At 38.9% G+C, this 25293-nt stretch overlaps 1 protein-coding gene across 3 annotated transcripts in view; it reads left to right on the forward strand.

The window, feature by feature from the left end:
* CtBP (C-terminal binding protein) overlaps positions 1-25293 on the forward strand; it is a 117483-nt gene that overhangs the window by 43180 nt on the left and 49010 nt on the right. For 2 of the 3 annotated variants that reach the window (XM_034981356.2, XM_034981357.2), the window contains exon 2: positions 12344-12381. The gene's annotated coding sequence lies outside the window, so the exon portion shown is untranslated. Of the gene's footprint in view, positions 1-4541; positions 4563-12343; positions 12382-25293 lie in introns of those variants that run through there. The other variant, XM_069506973.1, reaches the window with a different exon arrangement.

The raw sequence follows: 25293 nt of genomic DNA on the forward strand, positions 1-25293 counted from the left end.
CTAAGAGCCACGATAGCCTAGTGGTTAGGACGTCGGCCTCCTATTCGGGAGGTCGGGGGTTCGATCAGAGGCATGCACCTCTAACTTTTCTGAGTTAGGTGCGTTTTAGGAAATTAAATATTAACTGTAAAAAAAAAAAAACATCGTGAGGAAATCTGCATACTTGAAAGTTCTCCGTAATGTTCTCAAAGGTGTGTGAAGTCTGCCAATCCGCACTTGGCCAGCGTGGTGGACTAACCAAACCCTTCTCGTACGATCATGATGATTACAGTTCTTCGGACATGTATCCCGGCCTGAGAGTGACTCCATCGAGCTTCTTATCTTTTTGTGCAGGAAAATGGAATTGCACCAGAGGACGAGGACAGGAGGATAGGTTAGGACAGGTCGCCCATGCAATGGACCGACCAAATTAGGTCTGTTTTGGGTGGTCCCTTGCACGAGTGTACTAGTCAGTCATTTCAAAGATTGTTTACAACACAAATTAGCCACATTGTAGAGTCAATAGATATATTATTGATGTTTAGTTTCAGCCCGGTTTAATGTCGTATAATTTGGAGTAGGTACCTATTCTTATGTATTTTATTTATTTAAACAACTTTATTATTAACAAAATTACCAAGCGTAAGAATACAGGATACACTTAAAAAACAAAGGGCGACCTTATCACCAAAGTGATATCTATTGTATGAACTATTCTATCCACGGTCGAGCTGTGCGAGTGTAGAGCTAAGCCACAGGCTAAGCGTCCTATCTTTCTTCTTCGTCTTCTTGGCAGAGTGGTTGTGGTCATCTCGAAGTGACGTTTTGCGGGCAGATGTTATGCGCCTCACGAGCATTCGCCTGTTCACCCTGCTGGCCGATAGTCTCGTACACTCGTACGTCTTACCTACAGTCATAATATAGTTTTATAGTTTTCCTGCATGTTTCTTCATCAGGAGCCCTTGCAAATCAATAACCATTCGACTTCTATTCCATAAGAGACAGGAAATGGGTATTGATTGTAAACAAGCAAGGGCTCCTGGTGAAAAACATGCAGGAAAATTATTAAAATTTTATTCGACACCCCTAACTTCTAGCCCGATAAACAGGCGAAGTTGTGAAGTAGGCACGCTAGGGTTCGCTTAGGTCCCACTCGGTATGTGCAAGCGTTCAGTGACCTTGTGATTGAGGCGGCGGCGGCCCCGTGCCGGCATATTATGATCGTACACGTGGCTGCGAAACTGTTTACTCTTCTGATTAAACTGCTTATGTGGCGTGGTTATTACTGTTACACCATACGAAATTATACGTATTAGGTACCAATGATAACACTGATAGCCCAGTGGTTAGGACGTCCGCTTCCTAATAGGAGGTCGGGGGTTCGATCCCGGGCTCGAACTTTTCAGAGTTATGTGCGTTTTAAGTAATTAAATATCACCTACTTTAACAGTGAAGGAAACCATCGTAAGGAAACCTGCATGACTGCGAGTTCTCCATAATGTTCTCAAAGGTGTGTGAAGTCTGCCAATCCGCCGAAACCCTTCTCACTCTGAGAGCAGACCCCTGTTCTGTAGTGAGCCGGCGATGGGTTGATCATGATGATGATGAAATAATTTGTAAAAATAATGTATTTTTCGAGGCTGTTATGCAATTGATGAATTTCTAATGACAAAATTGTGTGGAAGCAACTGACACGGCGGATCTTTGAGTTGCTCCCCAAGATAGTGTAGTAGACTGTTACATTGATAATATTGAAACTTTTATGATTCGAAAAGAGTAGTTCTGCTTAGTTTCATTCCCGCTCTTCTCCTCCTTTTCAAACCAATAGTAAAGTCTCAGACATTGTGGGATACTTTGTCCTACACGAAATAAATAAAAATGCAGAATTTGATACCATTGCATTGGTATGTAGGACAAGTAGGTATATTATTTGTTACTAGCTTGGTCTGCGTTGACATTAGGTATTTGTACAGCCGAATGCAATTAACGTCAGCAAAAATACTTTGTTACTATGCAAGAGTTTCATACACGTGTTCAAACTATTACATTTGTAGGTACTGCAAGCCCGACCGCTCGCTGCCGGCCCGTATTACACGCGCGTAATAATTTACATAAACGGTAATTAAAACAGAGGTAACCGAAATAATCTATATTAAACTAGCTGCCCCGGCGAACTTCTTACCGCCTAAGTCGATTCAAATTTTTTAAATTTTTCTCCATAAGAACCATCCTCGTACTTCAAGGAATATTATAAGAAAAAAATTAGCGAAATCGGTTCAGCTGTTCTCGAGATTTGCGATCAGCAACACATTTAACGATTCATTTATTATATATAGAGATGTTATCCACTGATATTGTTTTATAATACTAGTTGCTACTAACTTATGCTCGCGACATCGTCCGCGTGGACTACACAAATTTCGAAGCCCTATTTTACCCCCGTTATGGGTTGAATTTTCAAAAATCCTTTCTTAGCGGATGTCTACGTCAGAATAGCTCTATCTGCATCCGGGTTAGCGCGGGGGGTGTGCGGGGCGTCCCCACTACGATTGCCATCTCGACCTGTCGCTTACTATAGTCATGTTGTTTATATTGATGCTGGTTACGGGTTGTGTTTGTGTTTAGAGTGTTTGCATCAGAGGCCAGAGCAATGTTAACATCTCATGTATATTCATGCGAATCATGAATATCTATTTTGGTTACGAGTTGTATAGTTTGTTTGCTTAAATGCCTCGTTTCCAGGATTCCAATCAATTTCATTCCAGCGTTGGATTGGAATGTTCGGCGTCGGCTACTTGATGCCGTTTCGCACCGACTGGCTTGCTTACTGGACAGACCAGAATAAAACCACTCTGCAGTTTCTTCAAATTATTGTACCTGTAACAAACCAGCGCTGATTCAATGATAGTTTAGTCTTTAGTAGAAGACGCACGTTTTTTAACTTTTCAAAATTATTTTTTCCAATGTCTTCAATTTAGTAACAACATAAGTTTTTTCTTTTCTTCGTACATCTATATAGGTACACAAAAGGAAAAGCTGACTGACTGACTGATCTATCAACGCACAGCTCAAACTATTGGACGGATCGGGCTGAAATTTGGTATGCAGATAGCTATTATGTCGTAGACATCCGCCAAGACAGGTTTTTGAAAATTCAGCTATTATGACGTAGACATCCGCCACGACGGGATTTTTAAAATTCAACCCCTAGAGGGCTAAAACAGGGGTTTGGAATTTGTGTAGTCCACGCGGACGAAGGTGCGAGCATTAGCAAGTTCATTTTAAAAAGTAATATCTGTTTAAAAGGTTATGTGAGAGATCCGTGTTCAATTAACGTTGTTAAGGTAACTGTAGCGGTGCGGCGTAGGAAAGTACGCGGAAGTTGCATAACGCGAAATTGCCGACGAGTCATGTTATTCCAAGCTGCACGCTCGTGTGCGCCGCTGCTTACGAGGCAGGGCCGAATGTCGCTTAGCGTGCGTACGGACACCATGAATCATGAATATACAAGCGGGACCATTTGAAATATTGCCGCTTAGTTTTTGTATTAAGGCCCATCTGGAATCGTAATGTCCTACAACTAGCTACACACAAATTTCAAACCCCTATTTCATCCTTTTAGGGCTCATATTTTTAAAAATCCTTTCTTACCGGATGCCTACGTCATAATAGCTATCTGCATGCCAAATTTCGGCCCGAATCGTCCAGTAGTTTGAGCTGTGCGTTGATAGATCAGTCAGTCAGTTGGTTAGTCAGTCAGTCAGTCACCTTTTTATTTTATATATTTAGATTATTTTTTACACGTACAAACTTTCGCTTACAGAGGCGCAGAGTAGTACGTTAAGAAATCTGGCGTCAGGTAGGAGGTAGGTAAATAGAGCTCTAGACGACAGGTGGAGGAAGTATGTCTAGGTTAGGTATGTGCGCGTACCATATCTAATCCACTGCTAGCTCTATGGCGCACATAGTAGGAAGCGTAACTCTATGACACCATTTCTTAAAAGTGCCTTAAAAAACATTTTGGCAGTGACGTTTGTTTTTTCTTGGACGAAAATTCTCGATTAGAAATGTAACCTCGCATCTCTTTGTAATCCATATCCATACTATTATTATAATTGCGAAAGTCTGTCTGTCTGTCTGTCCGTCCGTCTGTCCCTCTGTCTGTCTAACTTTTCACGGCCCATCCGTTTAACCGTTTTCATTGAAATTTGGTACAGAGATAGCTTGCATATCGGGGAAGGACATAGGCTACTTTTGATCCCGGAGAATCAAAGAGTTCTCACGGGATTGAAAAGTTCTCGCAGGTTTAGGGTCAGACAGGTCTTTTTACCAGTCCCCAAAATTAAACTCAAACATTCTGTGGTAACTTACCATTGTGGCAGATTAGCATAACTAATTCTGTTGTCACGTTTTTTGACTTAAATAGTTACACAACGACCTCTGAATATAAGTTTGATCTATATACTTTTTTATTTATTTATAGACTAGCGCCTGGCTACAATCAGACCTGGGTGGCAAGTGATGATGCAGCCTAAGACGGAGCGCGCTTGCCTAGAAGATGCCTATTCACTCTTGTCTTGAAGGTAAAAGGGAAAACTGATGCTGGAAGGGTGTTCCAAATCTTGGCGGTTCGAATTAGAAATGAATCTAGTACTTTATAATATAGTACTTGGTACTTTATAGTTTACATAGTAATTATAATACAGGAAAAGCCCTTCCTTTATTGATACGTGTGGTAACTCTAGCGCGGCATGTAGCTAAACGTGAGTGCTATTACAATATGTAGGTAGGTATATACGTACTCGATATGTGCGAGTACGTGTATGTACGCAAGTGGAAATGTTTCACTAATGATGTCACACTCATACGCGTGTTGATAGCGATGGGGATTTGTCGACGAGCGCGGAAAAGTGTTGTGTTTTTAAATATTGTAGTGTTTTCCAACTTTGGCAAGCAATGTTTTTTAAAAAAGAATATTAGGCATGTCGTCACCGTCTCAATACAGAGCACAGGTCTTTTCTCAGAGTGAGAAGAGTTTTGGCCATAGGCCATCATCTACCACGATGGCCATGTGCGGATTGGTAGACTTAACACAACTTTCATAACGTTATGGAGAACTCTCAGGTTTCCTCACGATGTTTTCACTTCACTGTTAAAGCAAGTGATATTTAATTAATTAAAACGCACATGACTCCGAAAAGTTAGAGGTGCGGGCCCGGGATCGAACCCCCGACCTCCGATTAGAAGGCGTACGTCCTAACCACTAGGCTATCACAGCTTTTTTCATGACTAATAATATTCCTTTTTCGACTCCCAACTAAGCGTATAGCTTGTGCTAGGAGTAGGTACGATAATTAGTGCAACGGGTGGGGGTTTGAACCCCAACCTTTCGGATTTCAGTCCGCTCCTTTAACCGTTGAGCTATTGAGGCACTATTTTTGGTGACTGGGTGCGACTTATAGCGAGATATGTACAATCTAAATAGGTCTATGTTAATGTTAGGCATATACGAGTAGTTTTAGTCACATAGTATGTGTATATTATATATATTATATGATGTGTATACAGCGTGTTTGATAAATCATATATATGACAACATGAGATACATGTAGCACCAATTAGTTAATGCCATAGATTATTTTGGTGTCTCTGTATTGACAAACGTTATAACGGTGAGTTCACAGAAGTTTTTTACGAGTTCCCTTCCGCGATTTGGAGGGTTGTCACATTGTAGTTTCAATCAAATCCTTTAAGTCCTCATAACTTCCACGGGTATCACGCTACGAGGCTCATTAAGTATTTTTCTGGTACAACTGCACCTCTCGGTTTGATCCTGTATCGACGATATGTCAAATATTAGGCTATGGTGACGTGAAATCCAAGAAAAATAGGGCTGCCTTCAGGCTACCTGAGGCAAATGTACTGACATTTGACGCCTGCCAGTGACGTCGAAGCGTCGACGTTTTGTTATAAGTTCTAACAGTCTCGAACTGTGTCAGTAGCTACTCGTATCATTGCACCGCCTCGATCTTTGAGTACTTGAAATAAATAACAAGAACTCTATAATTTAGTAAACATCTTACATAAATTGAATCAAAGTTATGTCTGGTAGTATAGTAGACAAATATTGACAAGCAGCAATGCAAATTGTAGAGAAATTTATCTTCGAGCTAAGATAGACTGATGTATACCCGTGGAGCCAACATGGACAGTCTAAAAGGCAAGTCGTCCATTATCCAGCAACTAGACATTATTTATACAGCAGAACCGGGCATTTATTAAAACCGGTCTGGTACACATAGGCAGCAGGCTAGAAAATACGTTCAGGGATCAAAGAAAGTTGTATCCAGTGCCGTAGGTCCATGCGTTTACATTTTAAGCCTGTACCATACACAGCGTGCGACGTGGTACTGCAAATGCTCATGGGCGGCGGTAATCACTTAACATCAGGTGGGTGACCCGCCTGCTCGGTTGCTCGCCATTTTTATAAAAAAAAAATGATTCTTATCATCAGTCAATCGGAGATGTGCTTCACAGTTTCACACAGTAGCTCTGCCAAAGAAACGTCTATGATAATGAAAGCACGTCAAACACTACGCGTGATGCCGGCGCGCGGATGCTGGAGCGCTCGCGCTACGCCAATGTGCGCTGCTCTGTGTGAACGCCATCATACAGTTACTTGTATTACAACTTCTAGAGTTCGCGCTGGACTCCGTCGCTATTCTGTTTTCAGCCTTTATAATGCCCGTGTAGACGCGGGCGGAATAGAAAGTTGCGTCGAGTTGTACTGCGATACAATAGTGCAGATATTTCTGCAATAAAGCGCTACCCGCTAACGTTCATTATAGAGAACTTAATAAAAGTTTGTTAGTGGTTAGAAAATAGATGATTTTCACTCTATGAGTAAGAATATAGGTATTTATGTTTAGGGTTACAAAATAATGTTACAGAATTTATCGCCCAAGGATCAATAACATAGTGCCGTAACGTAACTCAATATAAAGAACGTAATAAAGCTTTCTCGTTGCTCGTTCTAAAATCGATGATCCTAAGATATATACAGCCAGCGAAGTCGAATAAAATATATAGTGCTTAGGGGTCAAATGTCCACTTTAGGGAACGTAATATAGTTTTCTTGTCATAAAACCAAGGATTCTTGGATAGAGAATAATATAAGGATTGAAAAATATATAGTAGAGATCGTATCTCGAGGAGCTCGTATTTTTATTACAATGCTCAGTTGTGCGGACACTGGCGGAATAGAAAGTAGAATCGTGTTCTACCTACCAACTAGATTCTAGATTTTCTACATAGCCTAATAATTTTAGGCTATGTAAAACCTGCTTAAATATATTTAGACTTTGATCTTGTATTTCAACCAAGTGTTGAATTAAAAATAAGGCTGTCCACTAAGTGCGGATTGGCAGACTTCACACACCTTTGAGAACATTATGGAGAACTCTCAGGTATGCAGCTTCAATAATAATAACCGCTAAAATTTTCCTAGTTCATCCAATCACGACTTGTGTGTCACTAGTCACCACTTAACATCGTAAGTGGCGTCTGCGGAAGCCATCAAAAATTTAACACTCGCAAGTCTCCCGCCTAGCAACTGCATATATTGCGTTCTCTTTTGGATGCTTGCAATATCTAGCATCTACACGCGTAAAGGTAGTTGACCCTGTGTCATTGTTGAACTCGCGAGTAATTGGACGTCGCCGTGTGAAAGTTGGCTATCTAACACGGCAACCGTTTTATTCGTCATAATATAAAACCGCGTTTATATCACGCCAGTAATCTCTATACAATTTTTTACCTGTTCATTAAAGCTGGTTCCCACGGTTTGTTATGATGCGATGATAGTTTGGTTTCTATCACTGTCAAATCGACAAAGGGTGCCTAAAAGTATGATGTATAGTTCGCGACAGGTTGAGATGGCAATCGGGGTATGAGGCGGGGGGACGCCCCGCACACCCGCGGTCGCCCGCACCGAGTTAGCGCGGGGGCTGTGCGGGGCGTTCCGTCCCCGAGTGCCATCTCTGCCTGGCGTGTATTATAGGCACGAGTACCTAATATAAAGTTTTCAAACGTATGTTTTGAGTGCATACACGGACTACCGACTAATTGAAGTGTCGTTGCTAGTTGCTACCTCCATTGGAGTGTCGTCGAGTCGCTAGTGCCTTGTTTTTGTATTTAGAGATATTTGTTTGGGGTTTATTTGGTCTGTATATAGATTTATCAGTTTGTTAAGACAGTGTCAATACACAATTCTTAAAACTACTAATTATAAATTATTATTCTGTAACAACGTCGTCAAAAAGTCCGCCCAGGTTGCCCCTAGTAGGCCAAAGGTGCCCATCAAGCTAGAAGTATAGCCACGCGGCACTGAATGGCGATGGACAACCTTTGGACCAGCCCCCCAAATGTGTTTAATGATTTCATCGTTATCATTATCGTCGTCATCGTCATAATTACGATAACGATGAATACGTTTTTCTTACACAATCGGGGGGCAGGTAGGCCCCAGAGCGCATAACGCTGCCTCTTTGCCTTATTCGACGACCGATGTCGCGCACGAAACTAGTTACTAGTAGGAAGTACATTGTAGTTTTTGAAATCAAAGATATGGTTTAATCCTCATGTATTTAGCGCCTTGTACAAATAATTTTCCACAGGTCACCAGGTTAGCCCTTGGTGGCATGACTTTGCCCCGGTAGCCACAGCTGAAGCCTCTCATCAGACCAGACTGTAGGAACTAGCCACAGCCGAGAAAAAGGTCAGCCGCCGAATCCAAGTCGCCTGGGCAGTGTTCAGGAAGCTTCTTGTCCAATATTCCTCAGTGCTTGAAGACCAAAGTCATGAAACAGTGCGTGTTGCCAGTGATGACATAATTATGGATTATGGATCTGAGACATGGTCGCAATGGGCCTCATAAGAAAGCTCAGAGTCACTCAGCGGGCGATGGAGAGATCTACGCTCGGAGTTTCTCTACGTGATCAAAACAGAAATGAGATCCGTAGGAGAACTGGAGTAACTGACACAGCTCAACGGGTTGCGAAGCTGAAGTAGATGATGATTATTGATTATACAATATCAAACAAACCCGTTTTTTGTTAATGTTGAATGATTGTTGTGATGTACGTCAAAAGCCAACAGATTTATGGAAGGGAGGCGTGCCACCTATTTCAGTATTTTGATATTTTCCAAATGTTTTTATTGATTTAGTGCCTATCGTTTGCCAAGGAATTTAAAGAGTCACCCTCACGTCTTACTGGTATGCTGGTTTCAGATGGGGACAAATACGCCGTTTGCCAAAATAACATGTACTCGTACGTGATATGAAAGATTAAATTCGATCAAAAATCCATTAATGATATGGAATCTTTCTTGTCTTCTATCCCATAGTTTGTGGAAGAATAAATTACTTTGAACAAATGGAACCATTACCTACCAACTTTAAAACTATTATTTTAAAACTTCCGAGATAGTTCAGAACTTTTAAGTATACCAACGAATATGCTGGTTTTAAAAGTGTTTCCTTTGCTTTCCTTGCCCGAAAGAATTGTTTTATGTATTTGTAACTTTTTGAACAAAGAACTTCGGAATCGATTCTTTGTTTCTTATAGTATAATATATGCAGTCCCATACAAAATCTGGTAGTAGGGACTTGTTTTTGACAGCAATAAAAAAGGCAAAAATACATTTTCCTCCAAACTACATTTAACTTTGTGTACACTCATTGTATTTTTACAACACACTGCGTGAGATAGGTCGCATTGACTTTCTCACTAGCAAATCATCGATAATAAGTTTTCATGAACACTTTTTGACGATCAACGACAGCATATCTTGTACAGTAATGATCGAAGGATCGAAAAACTACTCTGCTTAAACGTAGTAGTAACGTTATTCGATAAATTTAGTTATTACGCGCATCAAAATTCGCTATGTCATACATTCATCTAAAAATATTGCACTTGGCACTGAATAAAACGGCGTTAACTCTTTGAACCGCGGCCAAAGTATTCTTTCCGACGAACTCTATGGCAAAGCGGTATGAAATCTCATCTCACGGTGGTTCTGTTCCCGATTGAACACTCTACGGAAATAAACGAAACGCCAGAGACCACTAAGACCTGTTTGTTTGCTTGCCACATTGTTTTGTTATATCACTTACATAATCATGATGTGATGTGACTTAATTTGCTAATTTCAATACTGTATAAATGTAGCGTTTAAATTCACTAAGAACGAAGATGCGCTTGGGGTCTTTTGATGACCATATTGATACCTACTATAACTCTTCTACTATCTTATCAAAAATGCGACATGGCTTTTTAATTAGCCGTAGGTACCTATTATTACTACTTTTACTTATTGTTATTTTCAACAGCTAAGTTAAACAAGCATTAATAAATCGTTATAACAAGATAAAAAGAAAGAAATCCGCCATCTTAGGGCAGTCTTGGAATGTGATGGGCTGATCGGCGCGTCACTCGACCTCCGCGAAGGCCGGGCCTTTATTGATTTTTTATGCGCGCTGTCCATTCGTTACACAGTACCAACGCCCCTGCTCGATTCCCAACTGTATTATTGATGTACTACAAAAGAAATCGCTTTTACTCCACGTCTGAGCGAGTTGTAGAGCTCTGTAATGTGAAGTTGCCTTGAACTTTTACTTTGTTTATTTATATACAAAAAGGTAGTATGGTAGTAAGGCACAAATGTAGCTATACTATAAAGCATTGTTTCTCGAACTACTTTGTTTATAGCGTTAGCTGTCTGCTGTGCCACGGTAATCTCTATATATATAAAAATGAATCGCTGAATGTGTTGCTGATCGCAAAACTCGAGAACAGCTGAACCGATTTCGCTAATTCTTTATTGTAATATTCCTTGCAGTACGAAGATGGTTCTAACGGAGACAAAAATTAAAAAAAAATTAATCGACTGTTAGGCGGTACGAAGTTCGCCGGGGCAGCTAGTTGTATATAAAAGATATGGAAGACTCTTTTAGAAGATTTATTTCAGCAGGATATTTATTATAGCAAATAAATTGCCAAAATTAGCCTCTAGTTATAATTAGTGATAAGCGACCTAGTCAAAAGCTAGCCAATAGCTGTACCTACCCTGAACCTGGAATTTAATATTACTATTAAATTATTTTTGTAATTTTAAAATTAATGAATCTATATTTTTACTTTTACATACCTACCTAGTTATCTACTTATTATTTTTTTTAGTCTCATTTCAAAATATATTTTTTGTATCTAAACAACCTTTATATAGTGAAAGTATAATGAAATAGAAATTAATTTTAGAAATAAGAGTGTGTTAGAACTTAGAATGTGTAGAATATAAGAAAATAGTAATTAAGTATAAACGTAAAAAAAAAAATTGTAACATTATATTATACCTAGTAGTTAATTTAGTTTTTTTAACATATTTATTAATTTTACAGTAGAACGTTTACCTACTGTTTACTTTTTAACCATACCTACAGACATACTGAATGGAATCTTTACCTACTTAAATTGTTATCCCCTTTGTAACTCTGATATCTGTACGGAATTTGCATGCAGTGTTTACTTTTAAATGATTTAACATAGTTGTGCATGATAGAAAAACCTATGTATTTATTATAGTTAGTAAGTTTTATGTTAAAATCGCTAGTAAACCATTCAATAAAAATAAAAAATAAAAAAATAAAATTAGCCTCGACTAGCATTGTTCATGACAGTTAGGGAACTTCTAATAAAACGCCGAGACTTCGACGTCACTGCCAGGCGTCAAATTTTAGTACATTTGACGCAGGTAGACCTATTTTTCTTTGATTTCACGTCACCATAGTCTAATATTTGACATACCGTCAACCGAAAATACTGTAAAGTATCAAAACGGTACTATAATTAGGTACCTTTGTCTACCACAGTGGATGTCTATCGTTTAAGTTTATGAAGACTATGTTGAAGAAAACTGCTTAGCATCAACAACTTTACCGCCGAAATTATATATTATATCGAAGCTATATATAATAATCTAATCTTATCAAATGGCGGACATGTCGCTATTTCCTGTGTAACACTGGTACCTATATCTGAAGATTAAGCAATTCCGTCAGATTGATTTTCGTACGATTTCCCTCAATAACTTAGCCGAAACCGAATGACCCGATCTTGTTACGAAAATGAAGCTAGTTATTCAATAAATCACAAAACTAGTTAGTGGAATTCGTGATAGTTTTATATGTACAAAGTTAAATGTGCTTACAAGTAGTTTGGTAGTTCGGCGAACTTCCTAAAGCCATCTTGGGGACATATTTATAGCGTGATAATAAATTAATGTGCCTACTTGTTTGTTTTAGGTCATTGCCGGAGCAGAAAGCAGTTTGGACTATACAGAGTGAGTTGTAATTTATTAACTAATTTGTAGATTTACTTGGGCTATTAATGTCCATTTTATGTCTTTATTTAAAGGCGCAACCCACACCTACGGAATGGCGTGGGACAATAGGTGAAGCGTCTTTTTTGATAACAACTCGACAACTAGCGACGAAAATCGCGCTGTTTGAATCTCTCGTTTTTGTTTTCATTTCAACCGCAAAGTTTCGAGTTACTTATTTAAAAAGTACGCTGCACCTCGGTTCAATTTCATTCCGTAGATGTGCGTTTTGCTTTAGAATATTGTACAACCCACCACCTCCCATGGCCCCACCAACCTCGCGGTTATATGGGCCGAAACGCGGGAGGGCGCCCGTTCGGTACTTGCTCGGTGGCTCTTTCCCGGGGCGCCTTCTTGACTCCCTACAAATTCTTTCTTTCCTGTCCTTGTCCCTAATTGGTCTTTCTCCCCTTTCTGGGGCAGACGTACACAACACGTGAGACTTACACAACACGTTAGAATATTGTACAGTTAGAAAATCGAACGGGTTTTACTACATTAGATAAAATCTATGAAAGTATAGCGCAGTACTTCCGGTTCCGCGCCGCAGAATGACCGGTTTTAACTGGTTATTTCGGACATTAGATGATAGATTTATATACGGAGAGAACGGAGACCTGTCGCTTTACTTATTATCCCCAGAAACTTATCATCATGACTGTGATCAAATCTATAAAGATTGAGTTCCAAAGATATACACTCATAATATACCTATAATAAGAACAGTCAATGGAGTGCACTTTTATTTAAAGTTAGGGTAGGCAGTTAGGTGGGTTATCCGTTTACTGACAGTTCATAATGAAAAATGTACATAGAGCTATTTCAGTGTAAGCAGTGTTTTAATCCCTTTATGAGCTGCACGCCACTGACTAATCTATACTAATATTCTAACCCTCTAACAAATAAACCTGGAATAGCGGTGGAATAGTTATACTCTGTTTTGTCTTTCTCTGTCATCAGTAATTTGACATTTGAAGGAAAAAGACAAAACAGAGTATAACTATTCCACCGCTATTCCAAGTTTATTTGTTAGAGGGTTAGAATATCCTAATATTATAAAGAGGTAAAAGTTTGTTTAGGGTAATCTCGGAGTTACTGAATCGATTTTGAAAATTCCTGCACCAGTAGAAAGCTACATTATTCCTGAGTAACATAGGCTATATTTTATTTCCAAAAATTAGATATCCCTACGAAAATTGGACTAAGATACCCGTGCGATACCGGGGCGGGTGGCTAGTAATCTATAAAGTATCTACTTAATTCTACGCAATAGTAAATTGTCCACATATCTTGGCGAGTCCACTATTCATCATTGTTAGAGATGAGTTATATCCAGCGGGCCGACATACAGTTCGCTAGATGAACGCTAACCACACTACAAATCATCACTCGACCGACTCCCCAAGAATCCTCCTTACCCCACCCTCCTTTCTTCCCCCCACCTATTCCCCTCGCAACTAATTCCCACCCATAAATGTCTCATACAGTTGTCGAATGGTATTAGGTTTTAGTATCGAATAGATATACAGTTATATACGATCAGTAATTCCCTTGTCCAAATACACGCCGAACAAGGTGAGTAGGTATATGGTACGCCACAGGTCGAGATGGCAATCGGGGAGGTAACGCCCCGCACACGCGCAGCTCCCGCGCTAACCCGGTACAGGCGAGCGCGGGAGACGTGCGGGTGTGTCGGGCATCCCTTCGCCTCATACTCCGATTGCCATCTCAACCTGTCGCGTACTATAAGTTACATAAGTATGACGCAATGGGTCGGATAATCCGAAACATTATTATTCGCACTCTCGCTATCGCATAGTAACACAAGTTGTAGGTAATAATTTATTTATTACTAGCTGATGCCCGCGACTTAGTACGCGTGGATTTAGGTTTCTAAAAATCCCGTGGGAACTCTTCGATTTTCCGGGATTAAAAGGAGCCTATGTCCTTCCCCGGGATGCAATCTATCTTTGTACCAAATTTTGTTAAAATTGGTTGAACGGATGGGCCGCGAAAAGCTAGCAGACGGACAGACAGACAGACACACTTTCGCATTTATAATATTAGTATGGATTCATAATTACCGAACAAAGGCTCATTTCTTGAACTGGTAAATACTGTGAGGAGCTGCACCGGTTTGCTGTTAGTATGACAAGACCTAAAACGTGTATCTGTTAATAATAATTGCGATTGTCTGGCCATACGTGCGCGGCGAGTTACAGCCTGTGTTATAGCGCAGTTGCCAAGCACCTCTCCTCACTCCCCTAGCCTCTCCGCCACTCGGATCAGTAACCGCTTCTTGAGACGAAAGCATTCTCGTTTATACAGCTTGAATGGACGACTAGTTTACATGACTAAGCGTATGATCACATACTATTATTGGTACCTGCTTTTTATCTTTTCATCATCCCTCTACTTGATCCAATGACAGAATAATAGATAGAGGCGCCAGATTCCGTAAAAATACGAATCGAATGAATATGTATTTGTATGACGGCCACTTCAAAGAATCACGGATACGAACCGAATACGCAGTGGCGTGCACAGGATTTCAAGCCAGGGTATGCATTTAGGTATGAACTTATTTTCCGGCAGGTTTTAATGAAAATTAAGCATCAATTGATTTATTACAATGAGGGTAAGCAGTGTGTTTATGCCTCTATGAGCTGCACTATGCCACTGCGAATAGGGATGAGTGCACGAAGACCCTTACTGTCGTGAACTGTGGTACTCGTGTAACTATACGCGTAATCAGGAATCAGCTGCTCGATTGCGGTAGAATGACGGCTACAATGTCGAGGTCGCAGTCACCTCTGATTGATTAACGCTCGCTCACTATTGGCTACAATGCATTGTTGCAACAAGAATCGCACAAATTCAGCCAATCTCAAAAATTTAGATTATAATAATTATTAATGCCGGTTTTACGAAATCGACCTACAGGATGACGAGAATGCATTTTGCCATGACACGTTAAAAACTACTACACGATAAATGTCAGTCATAATTAACTACTCGGTGCGGGCGTGTTCTCAGAATTGCTAATGACCAGCTCTAAATTCCTTTAGGCTCTTTAACTTCTACTAATATGGATTGCGACACGGTTCATTTAAATTGGATATCTGTATCGATAGTTATTAATTTAATTTTATGGGGCAGTTGGACTTCAGTCGCTACTCATAACAGCTTAACCTTTATTGCTATTTGTACAGAGTAACGATATGATATTACATACAGACTCAACGAAGTCATCTATAGACATAACAATAACCGTGCAGTAAGTGCGAAGCAGCAGCGGCCCGAACTGGCTTGCTAGCTCGGGCCGTTATGTTGAACCATCGTCATTTACCACGAGAACAAAGGCGTCGGACACTGTGTCTGAGATTTTTATATTATGTTAATTTGATTGAATTCATCGATCATTAAAATATAAGAAAATTAAGTGATCGCTTATTTTCATTAGTAACTAGCTGCCTCGGCGAACTTGGTACCGGCTAACAGTTGATTCTTTTTCAAATTTTTTTTTAAATTTTCTCTCCGTAAGAACTTTAAGGAATATTATGAAAAAAGAATTAGCGAAGTCGGTTCAGCAGTTCTCGAGATTTGCGATCAGCAACACATTTAGCGATTCATTTTTATATATAGAGATTTAGTACGTTAGTAAGGAACCAATGTGAGTAGGTACGTCTCACGATTCTACAGTTTGCTTTGAAAGTTGTAAAAATACAACAAATAAAGTAGTCTAAAGGAAGTAATAGTACGCGACAGGTCGAGATGGCAATCGGACAGAGAACGCCCCGCACACGCGCAGCCCCTGCGCTAACCCGGTGCGGGTGACGTGCGGATGTGCGGGGCGTCCCCCTGCCTCATATCATCTCAACCGGTCGCGGACTAAAGGTACTTCTGCTTTTTTACGGTTCGGCTAATAAGTAATAACTCGAAACGGATACAATTTCTATTAGATTCTGATATGGAATGCATGTTTTATATTGTACTTTAATGATCGACGTATATTAATAGGCAGAAGTATGGGCTGTTACTACTTACTATTATTAATTTTCATGATAATACGTATTTAATTAGTAGGTATTACTATTCCACTTCGCCGCACTTAAATGGATTTTGCCCCGCTTATATTAAACCATTATATTTAGTAACCTTGATTCATAATTAATCGTTTGTATGCTGATTGATGGATCAAAATGAAAGCGTAGAAATGCTTCGTAGAGTTCAAGTTTTTTAATAAAAAGAGTAGATATTGTTGCGATGATCAAAAAACAGTTTTATTTTATGTTTACTTCAAGATCCTCGTGATTTCTGAGTTTCATTAATTTCTTTAGCTAATATCAGGTAAGGTAAAAATAGCAAATGTCGAGCGCAGTCGACACGCGTTTTATGATATACTAGCTTATGCTCGCGACTTCGTCCGCGTGGACTACAAAATTTCAAAGCCCTATTTCACCCCCTTAGGAGTGGAATTTTCAAAAATCCTTTCTTAGCGGATGTCTGCGTCATAATAGCTATCTGCATGCCAAATTTCAGCCCGATCCGTCCAGTAGTTTGAGCTGTGCGTTGATAGATCAGTCAGTCAGTCAGTCAGTCACCTTTTCCTTTTATATATATAGATTGTGGTTGGGGTACGAAGGTCATTTATCAATGCTCGCATAATATATTATTATCAACATTAAATTTCATGAAAATCCACAGAGTCGTTTAGTGTTTAAACTTTTTAAAGTGCGCATACCCAGAACGCGTTTCTATTATTAATAGAGTCACTAACGGACACAAAAATTGAAACCACGGCCAAAAACGGCAGCTGTAAAATGTAGATAAGCGCTTTTTCCAGCTTACGTTGCCATAGTAGTTTTTCCGTTAGGTTGCACATTTTTACGATCGCGCCGCCGGGTCCGAAATGGCGGTAATTTAACACAGGCGGGCGGAGGCGGACTCTCACGACCGGTCCCCTACGTGATCTCCGGCGACGCTTGCCGACTCGTTAATAGCTCCGAATGTTAGGGCTAGATCGCACTGCGGAATGGCACCGTGCGGCCGAACACAAAACGTCACAAGATACTGCAAAAACTGGTAGGGTACATAAGGTAGAGTCCCGTAGCCATGCTAGTTTGTTTGCTTTGCGCACTTTATTTGATTTTGAAGAATTAACTACCGCTAAAGAAATAATGGCCGTCAAAGTTTTTAGCAACTCTAATCCAGTCGCTAAAAACTTTGACTGCCATTATTTCTTAAACGGTAGTCAATTCTTATTTTATTATTATTTTTTGAATAACTTGTAGGAAACCCTAATGATGATTTTAATTCGGGGTATGTGGTACTTACTAGTGGTAAACCAAAATGTTCAGGAGGTACCCTGAAAATGTTACTATGTCTCTGCGTAGCAGTAACAGGTTTCTGCAACTTTTTGAACTTTTGCTCTTGTGTTTCTATAAATTTTTCAACTTTACAGCTTTTGTGGTTTATTTTTAAAATCGCTGTGACAGACAGACTGGCTGGATGAAACTATAAGGGTTCCTTGCTTACGGGACACTATAATTTAAACAGATTTTCAACTCTTCTTTTCCGATATGCCAAACTTTGAAGCGATATTGGCAAGTTTCTATTCTTTCATTTTTGTATTTTAAAAAAGAAGACAAAAAAATCATGTAGGCCAACTTGTTACGGCTCTATGATGTCAACTTTCTACGTCTTTGACGCATTATGAAGTCTAAATTTGAATAAATACGGCGCGGCAATATTCCACCGTGTGTGCAATTTCCAAAACTTCAGCCCCTAAATACACTCGCTTGTTTGTATTCGACACTGGGACCGCCATCCCGAGCGCTGTGTGCAACGCTTATTGCCATCTGATGTAGTTTCCATGTTCTGTCGAGCCAGGCGTTTTAGTTTATAGCCTCGTTCTATATGTCTAACGATCATAATATAGTGAACTAGACGATGCCCACGACTTGGTCCGCGTAAATTTCCGTATTTTAAAAATCCTGCGGGAACTTTTTGATTTTCCGGGATAAAACGTAGCATATTTCTGTCTCTGGGATGTAAGCTAACTCTGTACCAAATTTTATCAAAATCGGTTAAACTGCTGGGCCGTGAAAAGCTAGCGGACAGACAGAAACACTTTCGCATTTATAATATTAGTATGGATAATGGTAGAACTGAAAGTTTTCCTTTGTACTTTGAACAAAGGCTTAAATCGGTATTAGAGGAAATTATACAACGGCAATCGCTAACCATGTTGCGGACATCTGCCAGTTAATTATACCTAATAGGTACTTATCCATAATAGTATCAAAGTAAATATAGCTTGTATCTCTATCTCTCTATCTAAGGCTCTCGCTCGAATGGATAGAAGGCATAGATACACTCCTGTGGGCCACAGCAGTAAAATCATATTATTAGATATGCCAATAAATCGCAAGCCGACACTTTCCGACCTAGGCATCTATCCCACAGTGGATCCGCCTTAATTAAATAAGAATATTATTTATAACTTTTATTAACCTATACTTTAAGGAAAATCTTAGTAATAATTCGAACCTCGCGTCTCTCTGGGTTTTGGTCACCGAGAGATGTGCAAGTTTCGAATCCTGCCTGTTCCGTAATTTTTGACAGTAAAATTATTCAGCAACAGTAATTAATATTGCGATGGACTACAAAAGTATTGAAATATGATTGTCAAACAACTTTTGCGTTGATTGTTTAGCTATGTGTAGAATGTCCTGAAGTAAGTATTATTATGAAATTAAATAGCAATTTCAGTTGGACAAATTAGTCTCTGCCAATTTGGAGTGTGTTGGATGGATTTTCTAATCAACAGTAATGCGAAACTGTCGGTGCCGACATTGGGTGTTAGAAGTTGGTATATCTGTAGGTGTAGAGGCTAGGCGCTCAGGCGAAAGGACGGAGGTATAGAGATACGATAGATAAAAGGTACATTCCCGGTGGCGGCAACACAAGACTATACACACATGAATACACGCACAAACACACAGAAAGGTGCATTCCAACGTCCTTGCTCGGCGTTATCGGCTTTCGCATACCAATACTTGCCGACTATCGTTTCTTGTGAAAGACGGGTCGGAGGAAGTAGGGAATAAGGCGTTTCTATATAGAGGCTAAGTTTGGCACTGGAATTTTTGATTTGTTATATTATTTGTAGTATAGCACTTCTTATGTTCAAAACGTATATATTATTTACCAATTTTGAATAAGGTATTTTGAATTTGAGTTAATCAAGACAATTTCATTGCTGCGTAATATAACTAGTTGTTGTTTGTAATATTATTTATAGCTAGGAGAACAAGGGAATTAATAACTCAGGCGAAGCAAATTTTGGCAGGTCGAAATTAACCCAGAAACAGTTTAATCTTGGACCTCTTGTCGCGAGGCATGGGCGTTCGTTGATGTACACCTGGATCCTTATCCGGCAACTTCCCTCTTCCTTCTCATAATAATATCATCGATTTTTCATCCTTTTCGTATTTGGATAGAGCAGCTATTCAACGCTTGACCGCTGACCGCTTCATTAAATAGTTGTATATCGTTCACATGCATGTAACCATGTCCATGACAGTTTTATTGGTGCGTAATTTAAAAGTTGTTTCTGGAGCGCCCACCTCTCGACTCAAAGACCGCCGCACGACGGTTGCAATTGCGTCGATTGTCCCTCGTCCGTTGGAATTGACCCGCCTCAATTATTGCGGCCGGCGTCCATTAGCAACCGCCACTTCAGTCTATATCTGTAGCATCGACACAGACATGCCGACATGTCGGGGCTGTGAATAAGTTAAGTATAACAAGAGTCAGCATTGCTTTAAACAAGTGTTTTAAATATGGTTTTTTTAAATTAAAACAGTTTTAAACAAAAACTATTTTGTTTTGTTAAAAAAACTGGTTTTTTTCCTGAACCTGGGTTATCCATTGTCCAATAACAATAGTGTCGGATTGACTTGTCAACCGACGTGTGACATTAGTATTTGTTACAAATGTTAATTGAGGATCTGTAGTCTTTGATTATAAGTACACAGGGGAATTTCTATCGAACTCCCGATTTCATAGTTTTCCCGTTCGGTAGATTATCAGTAAAGGAAGTCATTGATTAGAAGTAAGGGACGCAGAGAAATTCCTATCAAAATTCCGATTTCGTAGTTTTCTCTTTCAGTATAGATAAAGGAAAAGTTCCCTCTTTTAAAAAGAAACGCTTTCGAAAGAAGACACTCAGAAAATATTGCTCTCAGTATAGTTTTGTTGATAAATACGGATACGCCAACGGTAACTTGAGATGTCCTTAGATTTGTTCATCCACTTCGTAGATCCCTATAGATTTCTTGACAGACCGACAGACAGGCAACTAAGTGTTCCTTTTTTTCCTTTTGAGCTACGAATCCCTAAAAATCTTCCGTTTAGTTCAGACTTGCGAATCTGTCGGGGTTGGAAGTTGGCTCGTCTGTCTTACTATGACAAACACTCGTACTACAAAGCGAGATATAATTTCTATCTCAAACAAGGTCGTCTATTGGTCTATTAATGTCAAGATCACTGTTTAGTATCCAACGGACACGTTATGATTTTTTTCTTTTATTGCGAAGTACGTAAGTACGGCTGTAGATAAGTACCTACCTAAGTATAATCCTATAATTACCTAACATATACAATATACATATACCTAATATGAAAGCAAACTGACTGGTTATTTATCAACGTATAGCTTAAACCGCCTAGGTCTAGAAATAAGATTTTACAAATAGATTTTCTGTTGTAGACCCCTAAGAAAGGGTTTTTAAAAAATCCTGTGCGTGTGTGTGTGAACGAAATATGTAAACAAAAAAACCATATGTACCATTACATATAATTGTAAATGTTGTAATCTATCAATAATATACCTACAGTTTCGTAAACGGAACCACGTCAGTATAAATATAAATAAAACGTGTGAGCCAGTCTCGTAAGTAGGTACCTAGATAAATACCCGTGCCAGTAGGTAGATAGGTAGGACGGATTCGTCAAATTATTATCATAAGTAGCACTTTTAGGGTTCCGTACCCAAAGGGTGCTAACTAGGGACTCTATTACTAAGCCTCCGCTGTCCGTCCGCCTGTCTGTCAGCGGACTGTATCTCGTGAACCGTAACAGCACAGTTCATAAAACTGTGGTAATAGGTAAAGTGTTGTCATAGAATATGTATATCTATCGCGACTATTTAGTAACAAATAATAAAAAAATCAAAATAGCCGCCATGAAATTTTTATTTTTATTGTACGGAACTCTTCATGAACCTGGCTCGCACTTGACGGATTTTTTTATATATTTATTTATGTGCGCTTATGTAATGTTTTGTCTGGACGATACGACGCCGACAAGTTTATTATCAATTCTTTTGTTACTTGGCAAGGTTTTGAATACATAATTAAATACGAGTGTGGGCTATTATACAAATAATATACATGTCTACTCCACACTTTTTGCCCAAAAATGGCAAGCAAGATTTATTTGTATTACTAACTGACCCGCCCTGGTTTTGCTCGGGCAGTTCTCGCTCTAGTCATAAAGCGAAAATATAAATCCTCTTTTGGACGCATCGGGCGGATTTGGCATGCAGATATAGCTATTATGACGTAGACATCCGCAAAGAAAGGATTATTGAAAATTCAACCCCTAAGGGGGTAAAAAGAGATTTGAAATTTGTGTAGTCTACGCGGACGAAGTCGCGAGCATATTAAGCTAGTTGTCTATAAAAGAACTGTAAAATTTCAGCTTTCTAGATCCAAGAGTTTGGTCTGGGCGTTGATGAGTTCGTCAGTGAGTGAGTCAATACTTTCTTCTTATTGTATTGATAAAACTAATTCTTATTACTTGAATGTACAATTGTAACATTTTAAGTTTATAATACACATGATGTATCATAATAAAATTATAGTACCTAGCCCACTTGTGGAATATTATAAGATCAAGTCATACAAGGAGGTAGGTATAATTTTCTAAGTAGAACAATGTGCTCTGCTCTAATATACATCGCGTACTTTAACCAGTCTGAACTACTGTATTACGAGTTACGCCATTACAATTACGTTTCGACTTTCGGCCTTTACTAGTCTCGGGCCTGTCTGACCGCACATGATTGCTACATTGCTGTGTGAAACACTTTTTTGCATAACCTCTATTCGGTGTCGGGGCGGAGTTGTATTTAAAATCAGAGGGATTGTAATTCCAAATTCTACCCTTGGGACTATTGGTACTTAGGTTTTAAGTTTTAATTTAGGTAAAAGGATGAGTTATGACTTTGAGTTATATTATACTTTAATTATGCTGAAAGAATGCACAAGACTCGTAAAAGTATTCATAATATTTAATTAATCTAATAACATGCTCGTTTGTATAAATCGATTTCATAATTAAACGCTTTAATTCTTGTAGTTAGTTTGGCATACCATTTCGTGATTAAATATTTATCACTAGCCCACACACTTTTGCTTATGCCAAATGTTAATACTATTGAAAATAACTTGAAAAGACGCGTGCAGCTGTCACTCTTTGATGCAGTTTTCTTGATAGCGTTACTTCATTTTATTTATAGCTATTATACGCCGCGTGTTACAATAGGTACGTGGTAATTATTTATCGAGCTTGTGAATAATGTGCAAATACAAGGCGCGATCTGTCACCACTCGCGTCTTGCTCGCTTCACGCGCTTTGTGTTACTAACGACCGTAGGGCTGTCACTGCATTTAAATTTTTCATTTCAAATTTCGCCGCGAAAATGTTACCCGCCAACTTTTTAGGTTCATGAGCTGTGATGACGTCACACGGATTAATAAACAACGATATTTTCTGAGTGAAAACATTACAACTTCAATTAATGTGACGTCAGAGTCAGAATTAACATGGCGGCTACGGTATAATGCGTTTTGGACATAATATGTAGAGTAGACAAATAATGAAAGCTTTAAAATGAATTATAACATTCATTATATAAATTTATAAACTGAAATTAACATTTTTCGATTGCTTATTGCTAATACTTACAATTACTAGTAAAATACCGTATTGTTGTTTCGTGTTGTAAATTACATAATATAGTTTTGACGCAGCCCTTATGACCCTTTATATGAAGTCAAATACAGTAAACAGGAAAATGTTGCGGCTTTATAACCGGCCTTCGGCATCCATCCTTTTGCTCGAGAAGCTTAATACAATATTGAACTGTATATATAGCTTTACTATACTTGCACATACATATATTTTATTCTCATAATATTACGCCTTGAGGCAAAATCATACGATACTGATACTATTTGTGATACGATATTAAACCCTATTTTATGTACACAATTAGGTTTATATCGTAACGAAAAAAATGAAACAAATATATGAATGAAACGAAACGATGTGCTCACGAGTTCGGAAACTCAATTGAGCACTGTTAGACACCTTTTTCTCTTGAATAACCTAATAATGTGTTTTTGATATGAGGGCATGAATGCGATATTGGATTGGCATAGAATTTATATCAAACATCTTGAAAGTCGGAGATTGATTTACGAGTATGAAGTTATTCGAGACTTGTTATATTCTTTGAAGATATTTGTTGAGTTGCGCTGTTGGATATTGAATGATTTATTCTGATTCTACCTTTTACTCTGATTCCAATATACATTACCAAAAATAATTGTTAACTCTGCTTTCATACAATTTTACTTACCAATCCATTTCCGTGGGTATCTTTTATAACATAGAGAAGGATTCGTGTGATATTCGACATGCGGATTGCGGACATTGTTATCCGTTTCTATTAGAGATTAGATGAGCTAAAGGCTGTCCTATTGGTGGGTGCCAAGTGTCAAAAACATCCCTCGTGCATCCCTGGTGAAAATGCAGCTCTTTAAAGGCCTATTTAGACAGGGGCGATTCTCGTATCGATGATAACATTATCGAAAGAAGATAAAAAAAGTTTCTTCGTCTAAACATTCACAACTATCATGCTATTATCGCCCTTCCACTTTGGCGAGAATTGCCTCGCATGGAATACCTATTGATTGTGTCCGCGTAGACAGAATTTTAAAGCAATAATCGCAAGCAATAATCTCATTTCGAGTTTTTGTGTCAGTTGCTACCATGAGTGCAGTGCGCGAGGGTGTTTTAATTATATCGGCTCTTCTTAGACAAGAAATACTTAATAAAAGGAAAAAAAGATGTTGGGTAAAAAAATGGATAGCGAGAAGAAACGCTCTTGGAGCATCTAATACGTTGTGCCGTGAATTACAATTGGAAGATGAAGAAACATCTCGATTTTTGTAGTGTTCATGCTCCTTGTTCCATAAACATTCAAAGTTCCTATATAGTTCGATGAACTTTATATTATCATTAACTGAAAATTTGAAGGATAAATGCGACACGTTAACATTGAATCACTAAACTCGAATGGCAAATCTCGTACTCAAAACTATTCGAACCGATTTGTACGATACTCGTATGAACATGAAAAAATAGCATACGAGTTCATGTCGTACACAAGTCGAGATTCTCGTAAGCTAGAAACTTCTTACTATAATTTCGCCGTCTAAAGAGATGCAGGCAATTATCGCCTAGTGATAATTTCCTTACGAATCTCGTATGACATAATCGTAGGCGAGAATTTAGTTCTTGCCTCTATTTAAACATTTTGATGCGATAATGTTATGGTGATTATTGCTTGCGATAATAGCATACGATTTCTCGAACGGAAACGTGCGAGAATCGCCTCCCGTCTAAATGGCACTTTACTGTTAAATCTCATAGACATAAAGACTGTGAATTGGCAACATGTCCTATCTCAAACTTTTGACGATTTCACTTTACACTATTCCGTAATTTGCAGTGTCA

The sequence above is a fragment of the Maniola hyperantus genome, chromosome 24 (assembly GCF_902806685.2).
Source record: "Maniola hyperantus chromosome 24, iAphHyp1.2, whole genome shotgun sequence".
Taxonomy (NCBI): Eukaryota; Metazoa; Arthropoda; class Insecta; order Lepidoptera; family Nymphalidae; genus Maniola; species Maniola hyperantus.